At 33.9% G+C, this 13,137-nt stretch overlaps 1 protein-coding gene and 1 long non-coding RNA gene across 32 annotated transcripts in view; one reads left to right on the forward strand and one right to left on the reverse strand.

The window, feature by feature from the left end:
* The window catches only part of ZBTB20 (zinc finger and BTB domain containing 20), a 770,914-nt gene that overhangs the window by 699,839 nt on the left and 57,938 nt on the right, over window positions 1–13,137 (reverse strand). The window lies entirely within an intron of this gene.
* Window positions 6,622–13,137, forward strand: part of LOC123575921 — a 30,092-nt gene continuing 23,576 nt past the window's right edge. The window contains exon 1 of the long non-coding RNA XR_006701087.1: window positions 6,622–6,786. This is a non-coding gene — a long non-coding RNA (uncharacterized LOC123575921). The remainder of the gene's footprint in view (window positions 6,787–13,137) is intronic.

Genomic DNA, 13,137 nt, shown 5'->3' on the forward strand with positions numbered 1-13,137 from the left:
GGCACCTGCATTATCATATTAATGGCAATTATAATGCCAGTGCATTATCTCACTTAACACTCAAAACAACCATTCATAGGAATAAAATGAACCCTGAAATTCTGGGATTTTCATTTGTTAGCAATAGATTGTGTCAGATGAATTAAGAATGTATCCACAAAGTTAGTATTCATTTTACTAAATTAGAGTAGAAGTTCAAGTCATGGGACTATTACAATGAATTACATTTTTATCACTTACTGTTTTTCATCAACTTCCCAAGTGTTATATAATGGGCCAGCAAACACTATTATTCTGCTTACATCAATAATATATGTTCAATATTTATTCCACAAAAGTTCATTCATGATCTAGTGCATTGTTTACTAAGAAAATGTAGTGAAGTCGCCAGATACTTGAGGTAAAACATAGTGGTTACAAGACTTTAAATTAGATGCTCACATCCACTTAGGTAGGTAATAAGTGCTAGAATCAATGTGATCCATGAATTGGTGTGAATAATCACTCTAGGTGATCAAGAAGTTCCCTCCAATTGGTGCAGCCACTCTGGAAAAGTGTGGAGGTTCCTCAAAAAATTAAAAATAGACCTACCCTATGACCCAGCAATAGCACTGCTAGGAATTTACCCAAGGGACACAGGAGTACTGATGCACAGGGGCACTTGTACCCCAATGTTTATAGCAGCACTTTCAACAATAGCCAAATTATGGAAAGAGCCTAAATGTCCATCAACTGATGAATGGATAAAGAAATTGTAGTTTATATACACAATGGAGTACTACGTGGCAATGAGAAAGAATGAAATATGGCCCTTTGTAGCAACATGGATGGAACTGGAGAGTGTTATGCTAAGTGAAATAAGCCATTCAGAGAAAGACAGATACCATATGGTATCACTCTTATGTGGATCCTGAGAAACTTAACAGAAACCCATGGGGGAGGGGAAGGAAAAAAAAAAAAAAAAAAGAGGCTAGAGTGGAAGAGAGCCAAAGCATAAGAGACTCTTAAAAACTGAGAACAAACTGAGGGTTGATGAGGGGTGGGAGGGAGGGGAGGGTGGGTGATGGGTATTGAGGAGGGCACCTTTTGGGATGAGCACTGGGTGTTGTATGGAAACCAATTTGACAATAAACTTCATATATTGGAAAGAAAAAAAAAAAAAAGAAGTTCCCTCCACTTACTCTCCAGAGCTAAGGAGTCTTGCATGCAATAATCAAAATTAAAGCAGAAGTGATGGAAATATATGTGCACAGCTATAAAATACCCTAATCTTTAAATTAATCTTTGGTCCCCAGTGCATTAAATCACCAAGGTTCATGAGAAAGTTTAAGTTTTTTTCATTTCTTTAATTCACTCCATTCTTGTAGTAAAAACTGATATGATAAACTTTCAATAATCGAACAACATATTAACCATACTTTAATAATGACATTATTATGTTACATCACATTATGTCATATCACATTACATTATTAATGGATATCAGTAATTGAGTGCCTACTATGTGCTGGGCAAAATATTAGGTGTTTTACTATATATGATCTTGTTTACCCTCCACCACTCTGGGGGTTTGGTTTTCTTATCTGTGCTCTATAGATGAGTAAAATGGCTCAGAATAACTTGTCCATAGTTTCACAGACACCAAGCACTGTTCTAGAAGCAGGGCTCAAACCCACCTTAGGCAACCATAAACAATTAAGAGAATTTTGCAAAGTGAGGGTTTGCAAAATTAACATACAAAAATCCATAGCCTTTCTACACAGAAACAAAAAGCCAGTTAGAAAATATTATGGGAGAGGACTCTGTTTAGGATAGCAAGTTTGTAAAAAAAAAAATATATAATAAGCAGTTGAATAAACAAATGAATAGAACACCAAGGAGCAAACTTAGTAACAAATGTTTAAAACCTTTATAAGGAGAAAAGATGCAAAACTTTTGAAAGACACAAGTTATTGAACAAATGGAAAGAAGAAGCAGGTTCTTGAATAAGGGAACTCAAACTCGTAAAGATATTAATTGTCCCTATGTTAATCCATGAATTTATCATAATTTCAATAAAAATACCATCAAGTTTTTCCCCCCTCAAGGCCTGCTTCTTGATTATAAAGTTCATTTGGAGTTACAAGAAAGCAAGAAAGTCAGGAAAACCCTGAAAAAGAAACATGCTGGTGGGGGTGGGGAGGGAGGCTAACACTTCAGATATTAAAGCATATTCTAAAACCTCTATAATTAAAATAATGTGATAATGGCATATGAATAGACAGACCAATGGCATAAAGTAGAAAATCTAAAAATATGTATGACTGCATAGGAAAATTTACAATAGGAAACCATGTAACTACTGGAAGAAAACATGGATGAATTCCTTTACAAACTGCAAGTGGGGAAAATTTGTCCTAATTATGCCTCAATGACATAAGTCCCAACAAATTCAACTAAATATTATTAATGGCAAATGCCTCTCTTGGTCAGATAATCATCATTTTTATGAATTGTATGGAAAGCAAAATCCAACACACCCCTGGGAATCACGGAAATTGCACAATCGTTCAGTAGAATAAACTAATACCTTCTCTTTCTTCATCATCATTTTTAAACCCCAACAAAAAGATTGTATTAATATAACCAAAACCTGGGAGAAAGAAGCTAAACCACATCTGTTGGATTTAGTTGGAAATAAAGTACACTACGTCATATCCCAATTCATCCAAGACTTTCTGGATTTTAGCACTATACTTACTTTTATGTTTTTAATGTTTATTTACTTTTGAGAGAGAGAGAGAGACAGAGCAAGAGTGGGGAGGGGCAGAGAGAAAGGGAGACACAGAATCCAAAGCAGGCTCCAGGCTCCGAGCTCTCAGCACAGAGCCCTACAGGAAGCTTAAACTCACCAACTGTGAGATCATGACCTGAGCCCAAGTCAGGCGTTTAACTGACTGAGCCATCCAGGCGCCCCCATATACTTACTTTTAAAAGGGATTGCCATCCTTGAATATCTTAATCCACTGTTTATATTAGCAAATGTATAAGTAATTTCTATGTGCTACAGGGTAAGGGTGCTTAATAGATATTTAGATTTATCCTATAATTAAAAAATAATAATAATGCAAATGTATGCTAAAGCTCTGTAAACAGTATCTTTAAAAAATTTGTTGTGGAGAAGGACCCCTGGTGTCCAGCTGGATTCAAGCCAGTCTATAGTGTGGCTGTTGACTGCATAGCATTTGAGTCCATGATGAGACAGCATCTTTGTTTACTCTGAGATATTTTACTTCACATCAAAGATGTCAGACCTCTAAAATTTGTAAAGATGACGTGTAGGAAGGAATACCTTGGTTGTTTTACATTTTTCCCAATAAACATTTCAAGAAGCGTAACATAGATTCTTTGGACACCAAATACGCCATGACTGACTGCTAGGAATGTATCTCAGACACAACAGTTACAGTGTCTGATTGGAATCTCCAGAACATATAGATAACACCTACATTTATTAAAATGACTTCTATCTCCACAAGTAGCTTCTGAAAAAGGCTTTTTAAAAACAACATAAAAAACGGTGTGTTGGCAAAAGACATGATCACAGCCTTGCTGTACACTAACATTGCCTTGCAAATGAAAACGTGCACCATTCCTTATGATCAGGGTTTCACCCATTTATTTGGTTAATCATTCAAATGGCTAAACAGACCTCTAATTTGAAAATAAAAACCAATTGATGCAATCACAAACAAGTTCTAAAATTGCGGTTTATAAAAATTGAAATCTTGTTCTAAGCCAAAACACACACACAGTTACCTTTTCCTAATCAGAGCATTCATTTCTCCTCATTATGATCTCACAAGCACATTAAAATCTTATTAACATTAATTACTTCTGAGCGCCTATGCATGAGCAGTGACAGTCGTGAGCGTGCGCGTGTCTGGATCATATCTACATTTATATACCTTGCTGCACTTTGCTTATAAAACATGTGAAAATATTTCTGCTAACACCAATTAGCTAATTTCACACACACACAGATAGTAAACTGCTGTCTCACTGCACAGCCTATCAGAGACCCATAAACATATGGACAAACGGACAAGAAAGAAAACAGAAACACCTCTTGAATGTGAGAAATAAAATGCTTTATTGTTGAGCCTTAATTCCTGAGGTACAAACAAGTTGAAAGAACAAAATAGCAAAAAATAAAAAACCATTAAAAATTTAAAAACCAAGCATTTTATTTCCTACCCAGATGGATTCAATGATAAAAATGATAGACACAAAGAAAAACTGGCAAGCAAAAAGCAGCTGACACAGGAGAGATGGAAAGAGACAGATAAACAAAGAGACGGAAGTGAAAGTGTCCTTCTTTACATGTGTACACATCCACACGTGTGCGCGCCCACACACACACATCTGCTCCACATAATTATACTCATACTACAATTTGAACAAAAACAATATAAACTTTACACTGACCATAAGGTAAGAATAATAGCACACCACACCTCAAAATCAAACAGGTCTATTTCCATAAGCAAATAAAATTCCTGCTCAATCCAAATGATTTATGAATTCTACTTATACCAAGAATGTTATACATAGGAGCCATTTGTCCCTACAACAGAAACTCAGAGTAAGTGCAGTAAAGGAGGCAATGATAGCCACAGAACTACATATAATCCTTATCTCTTTTCTTCACACTCTCCTTCTCTCAGCATGCAACTATTTTACCCTTCACACATACACTCTACCAAACTGTCCCTCTTTCCGTCCTTTAGAAGGAATTTCGTAGGAATTTTCATAAAGAATTACCTATTGATCATTACAGCCACATTTTCTTGCCGATCCACAAGTCCATCTTCTTTCATAGCCTACAATTTATACTAATCCAAAGACCTATGAAATACACTGTATCTATATCCATACATCCTGAGTCTTTCTGCCATCTTTAATTTCTTGTTTACTATTGACCACTGTACCAACACTGTATCATTTTCCCAAAGAAAATATTTCAAAATTCCTAGGAAAACACCAGGCATCGGCAAAAAAAAAAAAAAAAAAAAAAAGTTCATGCTTAGTTCCATAATGACTATTTTTCGGTGAGAAAAACACTTAACTTCATTCAGTCACAATACTATGTTTGTAGGAAAAGAGAAAAAATATAACTTAATCTTAAAAGTATTTTAACAATTGACTATAGTCATTAAACGATTTTAGAATGTTTAACTAAGAATGAAATAGAGAGAGAATATGAGATATTCAACCATCCAGCACAATTAATGCTCACGTTGATTTAAGTCGGTATAACTCATTCTAAAATTCCAATGTTCTACCTATTGTCTAGCAGCCTCACTGGTATATTATGGGGGCCAGTGACTTAGAGCAATACAAGTGTGCACTCTACAGGTATGCTATGTAACAGAGGTCTAAGTGCATATGAGGAAGGAAATGGTGGAGAGTAGATTTTTGAAACTTTATGAAATCATATTTAAAATATATGACATTGGTATCAATATAAAATTTAAATGATAGCCAAGAATACTGAAGTTTATTTTAATTTAATGTTTTATTTAATTTATTTTAATTTAATATTATTCAACATGCTCATAACTCAAAACAAGATGTAGTGGACATTCTCTGGGAAACTCAAAACATGCCAATATAAACATCATTAGCAAATGAAGTGTTAAAAATTTTTTTAATAAACTAGAGGATAATAAAATAAGGCCAAATACAATAAAATGGTATTACAGATGAGCAAGAGTTATTTCAAGTAATTACCAACTTATCATAACAATTTAAAATAAAGTGAAATTATCATCCCTATGAAGTTTACATAGACATTATATAAGTCAGTAGCAATTGTTAGAGTACTATATATGACTTGCAAATATTCTGATTTACCAGATTTAGCAAACAGAATCAATGTGGCCTTTACAAGAAAGTCTACAGAACTGACAAAACAAAAATTTGAAACTAAAAAACTAGTGGTTGCCTATCACAACACAAGAGAACTCTATGCTTTAAAAATATATTCATTTTTAATTAGTAACACCTAAATATTTGTTTATAGGTCATTAAGAGCTTAACAGATTCTGGAAACCAAAAATTAAAGTATTAGCAACCACTGCCAAAGGAAGATTAATTTGATTTTATTTTTAAATCTGTAAATTTACAGATCAGTAGAAAAATATGAGATATATAAAAAAAAATTACATTGACATTTTCAGGAATATATTGCATTAAGATAGACCCCCAGTGATCAGAAAAGTATGGAAAAAGAGTAGGCACCAAAGAAATAATTTGGGGTAGACATCAAAAAAAAAACAAAAAAACCTCACAATAGTACAATATTAGTCTGCATGTTGCAGATAGCTTTACAGTGATCCACTGACAAATGACCATGACAGAATTAGCAAAAAGTGTAAAAAAATAGGTTGAGACTTAGAACCCACCTTCCCTCTCATAAATACCACATAACAAACTGCAGAGATTAGGTGGCCAAATTTCAGCGTCAAAGGTATACTTGGCATTTAAACCAGATCTAAGAATTATGGTCTTTGTTTTCTAGTAAAAGCTAATAAGCTGAGGTTTACTTAACTCTTTCCTGGTTTTTCTGTTTTTGTTTTTGTTTTTTGAGCTTCTCAAGGATTACTGAAAATGAAGAGTACATATAAAAAAAGACAGTTCATCATTTCCAAAAAAGATATTCATCCAGATTGCCCTCCAATCCGTGAAATCTGAGATGCCTAAGGAGTCTTCTTTGTGAAAGCCTTACAAATATATCCAAAGATGGTGAGTCCCATATGGCTCTGATAAATGAAACCCGTTATTGTGAATTTCAAGCTCTTCTTTAAAACAAAACACTACTGGGTGAATTTGGTGCTCATGAAATAAAGCACTAATTGCGTGGCCTAACAACACTCTGAATCCTCTCCCTAGCAGACATTTTAAGTTGTGCCAAATTGGTTTTGGGATGTGAACAAATATCCTGGAGCCAGACTCTCACATGCACGCACTACTCCCTGGAAGTAAGTTGGACACTCTTGGAAACTGCATTAACTCTTTCAGGCCACCAGGGAACCTAAAAAAAAAAAAAGTGCCTCTTTTAAGAGGAAGACAAGTCATTTGGTCTAAAGTTAAACCCAAGTAAATGATGAAATAGCAAAAACTGATTTGGGGCCATTTCAACATAAAGTATCCATTGATATTAGATAGCCCCAATAGATGCTTATTCAAATGTATCCAGAAAATCTTATTCCTCTTTTCCTATGTGTGCATAATTTCCAAGACATTAATAAGACTTGTGTGCATTCAGGAGAGGAGAATTCATTTTAAGCTTAATATGCCACATTTGCCTCAGGCATAGTGATAAGAAACTTTTGTTTCTTTGGTAACCACTTTCACCTTATTAGAACAGAAAACTTCTTGACTTTGTGTCTCACCACATGAAATATAATTTCCACACTATAATTTTTTCTATGGTGTTTCCATCTTGGTTCAGAAAGATGACTACAAATCTGGAACTGCATATTTAAATGGAAATTAATCTAATCCCATCTCCCTCTCACTTGAATTTAGGAATTAATAAAAACAATTTTTTTAATTAAAAGTACCTACATGTAAAAAAAATTTATAACTACCAGATTCTTCTTTCTTTCCTTTTTTTTTTTTCTTTCTTTTTCTAGTCCTAATTTCTTCAAAAGCAAAGTAATTCTTAGTTAGAAGTTATTATATTTTTAAGGAATTTTAACCGAGCATTTTATTTACAGTATGCCACAAGCAGCACATCCCCTTGTAACTCACTGATAAATATCCTGAGTTATATTTGTCCTAAAGATTACCCAAACTCCACTAACTATAATTTTACACTTTTAGGTCACTGTCATTCTGTGGCTACCATTCTCTTCTTTCATCTTAAAGGTTTAGTAAAGACATAGATAGAAGAAAAATTACTTTTTCTGTGGGTAGAAAATAATTAAATGCCTATGAAGAAGGTTTTTTAACCACTTCTAGTTTAAGCCTTCTACAATATATTTCCTAGAGAACCATATTTTATTTCCTTCCAATTGGTGTGAATTGAAGAATATTACCAGAAGTCTATGTTCCGTTTCTAACAAAGCATTATATTCCAACAATTAGCCTGTATACGCTACTGCCAATGACTTTATTACTGAGATATAAAACAACGACAACTTTATCAGACCCTAAAAGGAAATTTACAAGTAGACAGGACATTTAGTGAACTAAATGTGGAGCTGCTTCTGACCTCGATTAAATCAAACTACAATTCTTAGAAGAGAAACCAAGTCTGCAGATGTGTCAATATAAGAATATACACCTGACTTTCACAGAGGTGGTGGCACTCTGAATAACTCTTAAATATTTCCTAATAAAAATTTAGAGGATCTGTTAGTGCACTGGGGTCTGTTTGTAGCATGTCTGACATCACAGCATTACTTCTATGCTCTGTTGCATATTTGTGTAGTTAGTTGCTGATAACCAAATAAAACTCACATTCTAGTTGAGTTTATTTGGAATTTAGAGCCATACTAATGGCATTAAAAGGTAATGGGTTAATACTCAACAGGCACCTCAACATCAAAAAAACTTTTATCTATGCTTAAAGCCAATATTCATTACATCAGTGAGAAAATGACTCAATACATACCCACCACTTCAACAAAGTAATAATAGGGCCAAGAAGCAATTTTCCCATGAGGTCCAAACAGAGAGGATATTTGGGGTAGTAACAAACCCCTTATGGAAGACTAAAGTTCTGATTCATATTTCTACCATGGTCCCCTTTTTCACCCCAAATTCATATAATGACATCAATTTAGGAGAAAAGGTATCAAAATGTAGCGTACGTTCATTTCAAATTCCTATGACAAACTACAATTAGGACTTATAAAAACAATGGTCTTATCAGGCACCTGGGTGCCTTAGTTGGTAAATGTCTGACTCTTGATCTCAGCTCAAGTCATAACCTCATGGTTCACAAGGTCAAGCCCCATGTCAGGCTCTGTGTTTGGGATTCTCTCTCTCCCTCTCTCTCTGTGCCTCGCCTGCCCAGGCTCATTCTCTCTCTCTCTCTCTCTCAAAATAAATAAATAGACTTAAAAAAATAAAACAACCAATGACTTTTCTTTAGTAGTATGCTCGTATTTTTTATTAAGCTTTTTATTTTAATTCCAGTATAGTTAACATACAGTGTCATACTAGTTTCCGGTGTACACTATAATGATTCAACAATTCTATACATTATTAATTGCTCATCATGATAAGTATACTTGTAAGCTTATATCTCTCTTTATCTTTTGTGTATTTACTGTATGTAAACCTTATGGTAACTCACAAAAGGTAAAGAGAAAGGAATATAAGCATACAACTAAAATCTAACCACAAAGAGAGCAAGGTAAGAAGAAATAGACAGGAAATACAAAAATAGTCAGAGATAATTAACAAAATGGCAATAAGCACTTATCTATCAATAATTACTTTAAATGTAAATGGACTAAATTTTCCAATCAAAAGACACAGAGTAGCTGAATGGATTAAAAAAACAAAACCCATCTACAGGCTGCCTAGAAGAAATTCACTTTAGATGTAAGGATGCACACAGACTGAAAGTGAAGGGATGAAAAAAGATATTCCATGCAAATGGAAACTAAAAGAAAGCTGGAGTAGTTATACTCTTATCAGACAAAATAAACCTTAAAACAAAGACTGTAATAAGAGACAAAGAAGGGAATTACATAATGATAAAAGGGTTGATGTACCAAAAAATTATAACATTTGTAAATATTCATGTATCCAACACAGAAACATCTAACTATATAAAGCAAATGTTAACAGACCTAAAGGGAGAAACAGACAACAATACAATAACAGTAGGGGACCTTAATACCCTATTTACATCAATGGATAGATTATCCAGATAGAAAATTAATAATCAAACATTGGCCATTGAAAAAAAGAAATAACAAAGATTAGAGCAGAAATAAATGAAATAGACCCTACAAAGACAATAGAAAAGATCAAGGAAATTCTGAGCTAGCTCTCTGCAAAGATAAACAAAGTTCACAAACTTTTAGCTAGACTTAATAAGAAGGAGAAAGAGGATTCAAATAAATAAAATCAGAAATGAAACAGGAGATGTTACAACTGACACCACAGAAACACATAACATTATGAGACTGCTTTCAATAATCATATGCTAACAAACTGCACAACCTGTAAGAAATGGATAAATTCCTAAAAACATACAACGTACCAACACTGAAACATGATGACATTGAAAATCTGAATAGATCCATTACTAGCAAAGAGATAAAATCAGTAATCAAACCCAAGAAAGTCCAAGTCCAAGACTGGAATACTTCACTGGTGAATTCTACAAAACATTCAAAGATGAATTAATTCCAATCCTTCTCGAACTCTTCCAAAAAATTGAAGAGGAGAGAACTCTTCCAGACTCATTTTACAAGAGTCTGATTTGTAATCAGAATTACCCTGATACCAAAACCAGACAAGAATGTTACAAGAAAAGAAAATTATAGGCCAATATCCCTGATGAACATAGATGCAAAATTCCTCAACGAAATATTAGCAATCCCAATTCGACAATACATTAAAAGGTTCATACACTGTGGTCAAGGGAGATTTATTCAAGGGATGCAACATCTGCAAATCAGTTAATGTGATATACAACAGTAACAAAGATAAAAATCATATGATCATCTCAATAGATACAGAAAAAGCATTTGACACAATTCAACATTTATTTGATAAAAACTCCCAACAAAGTGGGTATACAGGGAACATATCTCAACATAATAAATGCTGTACAGGACAAGCCCACAGCTAACATCATAAAGCTTTTCCATTGAGATCATGAACAAGACAGGGATGGCTACTCTCACACTTTTATTCAATATAGTATTGGAAGTCCTAGCTAGAGCAATAGGAAATAAAAAGAAATAAAACCATCCAAATTGGAAAGGAAGAAGTAAAATTGTCAGTTTTATGTCATTTGCAGATCACATAATATTATATATAGAAAGCCTAAAAGACTCCATCAAAAAAAAAAAAAACATCAGAATTTTAACAAATTCAGTAAAGTTGCAGAATACAAAATTAACACACAAAAATCTATTGTGTTTCTATACACTAATAATGAACTATCAAAACGAGAATTTGGGGTGCCTGGGTGGCTCAGTCAATTAAGCATCCAACTTTGACTCAGTTCATGATCTCATTGTTCATGAGTCCAAGCCTGCATCGGGTTTGCACTGACAGTGCAAAGCCTGCCTGGGATTCTCTCTCTGTCCCTCTCTCTCTGTCCTTCCCCCACTGGTACATGCATGCATTTTCTCTCTCTTTTGCTCTCTCTCAAAATACATAAACTTTAAATTAAAAAAAGAAAACTATAAGACATTAATGAAAGAAAGTTAAGAAGACACAAATAAATTGAAAGATATTCCATGCTTATGGATTGGAAGAATTAGTATTGTTAAAATGTCTATGTCATTCAAAGGAATATACAGATTTAATATAATCCTTGTCAAAATTCCAATGGTATATTTCACTGAAATAGAACAAATATCCTAAAATTTGAATAGAAACATAAAAGACTTTTAATGCTCAAAGCAATTTTGAAAAAGGGGAACAAAGCTGGAGGCATCATGCTCCCTGACTTCAAACTATATTACAAAGCTATAGTAATTAAAACAGTACTGCATTGGCATAAAAACTGATACACAGATAGATCAACATGACAGAACAGAAAGTGTGGAAACAAACCTACATATATATGATCAATTAATTTATGACAAAGAATCCAAGAATATATAATGGGGAAAACATTCAATAAATGGTGCTGGGAAAATTGGGCAGTCATATACAAAAAGATGAAACTGTACCATTACCTTACACCACACACAAAATTTAACTCAAAATGGAGTAAGGACCCGAATGTAAGACCTGAAACCATAAAACTCCAAGGAGCAAACATAAGCAGTAAACTTCTTGACACTGGCCTTGGTGATGACTTTTGAATGTGACACCAAAAGCAAACAACAAAAGCAAAAATAAGCATGTGGGACCACATCAAATTAAAGAAATTCTGCACAACAAAGAAAACCATTAACAGAATGAAAAGGCAATTTAGTTAATGGGAAAAAATATTTGTAAACCATATCCCTGATAAAGGGTTAATATCCAAAATATGTAAAGAACTCAATAGCAAAAATACAAATAATCCAGTTAAAAAATCAGCAGAAAATCTGAATAAACATTTTTTCAAGAAGAAATACAGATGGCGAGTAGGTACATGGAAAGATGCTCTACATCACTAATCATCAGGGAAATGGAAATCAAAACCACAATGACATCTCACCTCACACCTGTTAGAATGACTATTATCAAAAACACTAGAAATAACAATTGTTGGCAAAATGTGGAGAAGGAACCTTGGCGCACTGTTCGTGAGAATGTGAACTGGTACATCCATTAAGAAAACCGGTATGGAAGTTCCACAAAGAAATGAAAATAGGACTATAATAATATGATCCAGTAATCCCACTTCTGAGTATTTATTTGAGGGAAATGAAAACACTCATTCAAAAAATATATATGTACCCCCATGTTCATTGCAATGTTATTTACTGTGGGCAAGATATGAACACATCCTAAAGGTCCATCAATGAAAATGAATAGAGATGTAGCATGTATACATAATAGAATATTATTTGGCCATAAAAAAGAATGAAACTGTGCCATTTGAGACAACCTGAATGGACCTGTAGGGCATTAGGCTAAGTGAAATAAGTCAGACAGAGAAAGATAAATACACGATCTATCTTATATGTGGAATCTAAAAAAAATTTTTTTAATTAAAAAAAAAAAAACCTTGGGCGCCTGGGTGTCGGTTAAGTGCATCTCACTCTTGATTTCAGCTCAGGTCATGATCTCACAGTTCCTGAGTTTGAGCCCTGCATCAGACTCTGTACTTATAGTGCAGAGCCTGCTTGGGATCCTCTCTCTCCCTCTCTCTCTGCCCCTCCTCCACTCATTCTTTCTTTCTCTGTCTCTCTCTCTCCCTCTCAATAAATAAATAAACCTAAATAAAAAAATAAATAATAA

This window comes from Leopardus geoffroyi, chromosome C2, assembly GCF_018350155.1.
Source record: "Leopardus geoffroyi isolate Oge1 chromosome C2, O.geoffroyi_Oge1_pat1.0, whole genome shotgun sequence".
Lineage (NCBI taxonomy): Eukaryota > Metazoa > Chordata > Mammalia > Carnivora > Felidae > Leopardus > Leopardus geoffroyi.